Source organism: Polistes fuscatus, unplaced genomic scaffold (genome assembly GCF_010416935.1).
Source record: "Polistes fuscatus isolate 324 unplaced genomic scaffold, CU_Pfus_HIC Scaffold48, whole genome shotgun sequence".
NCBI classification, from domain to species: Eukaryota; Metazoa; Arthropoda; class Insecta; order Hymenoptera; family Vespidae; genus Polistes; species Polistes fuscatus.
This window is the reverse complement of record NW_025113127.1, coordinates 150,337-156,659: the sequence shown is the minus strand read 5'-3', so window position 1 is coordinate 156,659 and position 6,323 is coordinate 150,337.

Genomic DNA, 6,323 nt, shown 5'->3' with positions numbered 1-6,323 from the left:
CATCCAGATGACCGTGATAAGACAGCTTTTTCAAAACCACACGGTCACTTTGAATTTAATAGGATGCCATTTGGCCTTAAAAACGCAAATGCAACCTTTCAAAGGTTAATGGACCATGTTCTTACGGGGTTGCAGGGTGAAAAAATGTTTGTCTATTTAGACGACGTGGTCATTTATTCTAGATCGCTCTCCGAGCACGAGGTGAAATTCGGTAAACTCGCGCAAAGGCTACCTAAAGCCAATTTAAAACTACAGCCTGATAAGTGCGAATTTCTAAGACGGGAAGTAACTTATCTAGGCCATATAATAAGTGGAGACGGCGTAAAGCCAGATCCAAAGAAAGTCATGGCAGTAAAAGAATTTCCTCGACCAAGAAACATTAAGTCAATTAGACAGTTCATGGGTCTTGCAGGCTATTATTGGAGATTCATACCTGCCTTTTCCAAATTATCAAAACCACTTTTGGACTTATTAAAAAAGGACGTTCCATTTGAATGGGGACGAACTCAAGAAAATAGTTTTTGTTTATTGCGCGACACACTTTGCAAAGAACCAATTTTGGCTTTTCCAAATTTCGAATTACCTTTCAATGTTACCACCGATGCTTCCGGATACGCAATCGGTGCAGTTTTAAGCCAGGGTCCAATCGGTAAAGATTTACCAATTTCATACTGCTCTCGAACATTAAACAAAGCAGAAATTAATTACTCCACCATAGAGCGGGAATTGCTAGCCATTGTTTACGCAGTAAACTATTTCCGCCCCTATTTGTATGGTAGAGAATTCACATTGGTAACCGACCATCGACCTCTGGTATGGCTTAAATCGGTCAAAGACCCCACTTCACGACTCGTAAAGTGGAGTCTCAAATTAGCAGACTATAATTACAAAATTGTCTATCGACCTGGTTCTTCTAATGCAAACGCGGACACTCTATCAAGAAATCCCTCGGAAGTTAGCAAGGTGCTACCCGTAGGTGCGAATAACTCTAGCGACCTCCAAATACAATTTGAAACCAAGAACAGTCTACCGGCAACCTATATACTCTCAACATATAAATCTTAATTACCTCTTCTTAAATATTTTATACTTATACATTTTGTGCTTGAAAGTCTCTCTTCCAATACAACAACTTCTTGTTTAAGACAAGTCTTTTTCAATATACTCTTCTTTATTATTACTAAATTAACTTGGAAGACAGACTTTTTCATCAGTTATTGTAAATTATTAACTAATAGTTAATAATTCACCCGACTCACAATTTTGCTTAATTGTACAAATATTATATAAGAGTACGTTCTTGCATCTTTATAATACTGCGTTTAGTTAACGTTTGTTCTACGACGCGTTGTGATTTGGAATTGAACTCCTGTTGGCCGAAGTCCTCAATTGTTATCAGGAAAGCTAATCCAAATTGCTGACGGCAATTATCATATTGCTATATAATATATATATATATATATAAGACTATAACTTTTATCATTAAGTGAGGATAACCAATAAACTAAAATTTGTTTTTCTGAAAACCAAAATTCAAATTGCTATTTATTATGTACATAATTTAATTACATCAATCACTATATCTAAATACACTTACCTGAAAACCAGAAAAACGACAATTAAAGTTTATTATTCCCACCTATTCTAAACAGTTTATTTATTTATATTTATAACGAACATTCTTTACTCCTTTTCAATCTCCTTTATCTTCTCTTCTTCCCTTTCCTTTGTTTATCAATCGCCACTCATTTCTTTCTACCGATGTTATTAATCGATCCTTCCAACGAGAGCTGCTTGAAGTGCGACAAAACACATCAAAGGAATACATTTCCTTTACATATACATTATATTATAAAGTATTTTCAATTAATTTTATTTTTTTAATTTTTCTAGAGGAAGTTACATTAATTTTTTAGGGAATATAATAAAAAGGTGCATTTTTATTAAAAAGCATGTGATGTTTCCTCGTTTTGCCAACGTAATTATTTTTTTATTATATTGAGAAATCAACATTTCTCTTGATTTCTTCCTTTCATAAATTAGAGAATTCTTTCGCTGCAATAGATTTTTTTTAATGATTGTTTATCGATATCTAATAATGAATTCGGTTACTCTTGTGCTTGTTTGGTCCCAAGATTTTTATAGCCTTATTATTTTCTTGTTGTCGTATAATATACTTTACAATAATAAAAACCAAAAATAATAAAAGATCAGAAAAAAATATTTTCTCTGTCAAAGAATCGATCCGACGTATCAGACACACGAGATCATTTTTGCGAAATCTCTACCACCATTTTTCCGAAAACGACTCAATATCTAGTTTTTTTAAAAGTACAACGAATAATATTTTCATGGACCTACTACAAGTGTGCAAAGTTTGAAATAAATCTGACAGGGGTCATTCTAACGGATCAAAAAGGGATCCCCTTTTAGTTCTAGAATTTAAAACTAGATTTACGGATAGTTTTTCATTTTTTTTTAATGACTTATAAACATCGTTTGAATGAAGACGATTGAGTAGAGAGGATGAATTAATATTTACGTATATTTCATTACGTAATTAAGAACCGACATATCTTTTTAAAAAATAATATTTAAGTTTTATATATATAGTAACCAAATTTTAATGAGTCAAATTGGCTCAGTCCGTAAATCTAGTGTTAAAGTTGATATTCTGATGCGATCACTAAGGTGACAAATTCGTTGAATCATTTAGTTTGTTTTCTACTTGAATCTTGATGAAACAGTTTATTTTTTAAAAACATTTTTTCATCTATAGAATATACAAATGGTTTAAATAAGGATTTATCAAAAAATAATCTGTGAATTTATTTAATACATTTTCCGACGATTTATATATGTGCAACATAGATACTCGTTTCACTGTTCGAATAAGTCACGTAGTTAATTTGACTTCGGACACTAATTTAACTTTATCATCGAAGCATGATTCAAATAATGTGGATGTTACGTTACAATCGTTCGATTAAAATCGATACTTTTAACAAGAAGCTAATAATATTTAACAGTAATCAACTGCTTCTAATAAGTTCGCAAATATAACTAACTGCGTAAAGATATTCGGCTTCCTGCAATGGAGTTTAAGAAAAGAGACGAATTGATTTCTTAATCGGTTATAGATGAGCCTAGTTTTTTATCTATGATATTTGAAATTGGTGAAATATAAGAAGTGTGTACGATGATAAATGATTTTATCTGTTGTTAGTAACAGAAAGAATTAAACAAAATTACATTGCTCAGGATTCGATAACTAACGAAAATACTCAATTTTCTGGATATGTTTTTTCTGTATGTTAATCAATTGTTTATAATGCTCATTGACATATTTATTTTACAAATTCTTATTTTCATTATTCTATTCGTCTGAGATCATTCGAATGATTTCATTACTTTCGTTGCTTGATGAGAAATCTATATATATCTATCGATTAAAAAAACGATAAAGAAGAACAGATCTTTTTTTCGGATAATTATTCTTCTAAATCAACTCTTAAGATCTTTTCTTGAGCTAACAATAGGGTAAAAATGTTTAATAAATTAGTGAATATTTATATATTTACGAGATCGTTAAGGTTTTAGCAAATGACTCTTGTGAGGTATAAATGTTTAAAATAGTTCAACTTCCTTTCTTGTTTGGAAGTATTCGTAAAGAAGTATCAACTACTCTATATTCACCTCTAATTACGTAGAAACGTGTTTCCGCAAAATAATATGACGAAATGCTGTACGTGTAACCTGTGAATATTTTTCTCTTTTTTATTAAAGACAATAAAAGGAATACATATATCGTTAAAGTTGATATTGACTTAAAAACTTAATATATGAACCTTTTATCATACAGTCGTCGTTTCCAAATATCGTTTAACGAAATTGCCTATGATAATTTAACGATAAAATGAATTGTCCTTTAACTTCTATCTTTATCGATTTATTTACCTTATTTATAAATTAAAACATAATTAATTAACAATGTACATATCTACGTTATTATAAACATTTAATTATTCGTATTAAAACTATTTTCTAATTGATTATATCTATTTTAGAATATTATGGTTATTATATTACTTATAGAAGTAAATATTTTGATAATAAAAGGATGAAATCAAGATACGTTTATTATGATTTTTTTTTGTTTCGTGGCAGTGAGGAATGCATTTACGCAGAGCTTACCATGTCGTTCAAAAAGGTAAGTACTGTGGGACTCTGGCCGAGACCAACTACCCACTAAACCTCACTGCCCACGGCATTATTGCGTGCTGCCGACTTTAGATGGAAGGGTGCACGATACCCTATTACCAGTTCGTTCAACCGTGACACAAACAGCTAACCAATGCCAGCTCTTGGTAGCGTTTCACCAGATCTTATTGTAATGCCTGTCATCCTGTTCCATCTGCTCCAGTTCGTGTGGCTGCCACGAATCGCCCTCAGAGTAATAAACCCTAAGAGTTTTCGTGACAGCCCCATTGCCAGCAACCCGTTCGCCGAATTCGCAGACCAAATCCCGCGCCACGAGAGCGTACAAGAGCGAAAATGAATGTCGGATGGTCGGACATTGTACTTTTTGCCGATTTCAGACCTCAGGTCCTGATTATCGGCGTAGTACGCGCACTTTCTCTCGTGTGAACAGTTTAAGGCCGTCGCTCCACTGACTACCTGTGCATCAATTACACTGACGACACCATTTCTTGTAGCCACGAGGTCAGGTTTTCTGACCCCCTGACTTGTGCGGATCCTCGGTTCCAACTCAACGCCCCACCCTTGGTCACGAAGTCCGGACTCGGACTTTAGCACTGCGCAAATCGCGTTGTGTCTCATTATCCGGCCGCCGTGGGTACGATGGCACGACTGGATAACGTGGGCTGCTGTTTCAGTTGCCTGACAGCCAGCACGACACGATGTACTGGACAAAGTCCCGTCCGGTCAACGCCATCCCCCATTGTACCCAAGAGCTGGATGCCGCGACTTTTGCGCTTTCACGCAACTCGCGTCCATCCACGGACTTATGGAGGGCCTCAGACCACCCATCTGTCGACATCATGTTTACTGCCCAGAGCCTCACCGTTGTTTTTGGTGAGCGCACGACTAGCCCATCTAACTCGGTGCTGTACCCAAGCTTCATCGTGCGCGGCTCTGGCCGCAGGTGATGTCGACTGTGCCATGCCGTCCAGTCGTTCAATAATACGGCATGGCACTGCTGTTTCAAATGATGGTAGGCCAAGACCCCCTTCACGCGTTGGTGCGTGAAAATATGCATTGGGCACGTCAGGAGGAAGGCGGAGCCATTTTCGAGCAGAGGACCGCACCTGCCGATCCAAGGACTTCAACGTTCCAAGGGTAGTGCCTGCTAGTACGAGTCGATGGTATAACCGAGGCAGAAGAAAAGATCTCATAATATAAAGCCGCTGTTGCGGCTTAAGTGGGGCTTTTGTTATTCTCTGTAACTCGACCGTCAGTGTCCCGCCGACTTTTTTCGGCCCAATTGGTCTAAAGTCCACCCCCAGGTACCGCCACTCTTGCGAGGGCGATAGCTGTGCAATCTTTGCACTTTTGAGTTCGAATTGGGGGTTCGTTAAGACCTTAGACTTCTTGGCTTTGCCGGACGGAACCACTGAGAGGGCCGAGCACTTTGACGTATTGAACTCCAGCCCCACTCCTTCTGCTCTCTCCTCGATCGTCTTCACCAGCACTCCCATGCCTTGAATCGTAGATGCAACAAGAATCGTATCGTCAGCGTACAGCAAGGTGTGCCACCCAGGTCGTATCCACATCTGATGGTAAAGGGCGAATGACTTTGTCCAGGACTAGACAGAAGATAAGGGTCGACAGCGGGTCGCCTTGGCGAACACCCCTGCCGACGTGTATCGGCTCTGACCGTGAGCCCCCGACTTCTAGGTACGTTTTGCTACGCGAGTAGGTACTGCTTATATATTTGATCATGCCCTCAGGCAAATTACTCTCCCTAAGCACTGCGTAATAGCCTCGTGACTCACGCTATCAAATGCTTTTGCGCAGTCCAGGGAGACTATATGTAGCTCCCTGAGCCTGCGTTTGGCATCGTCTAGCAATGAGGCGAGGACTGCTATGTTCTCCGTGCATCCGTCATCCAGACAACGCTGCCTGACGTCAATCAAGTCAGCGCTGCGGAGGCGGATGGCGAGAATTTTATGCATCTGCCGTACAATGACAGATGCAATGCTGATCGGGCGGAAGTCAGCTGCATTCTTGGCTTCGTGCTTTTTCGGGAGGAAAATTGTCCTACTCGCTAACATCTCTGTCGGGAAGCCTCCTCTTGCCATTAT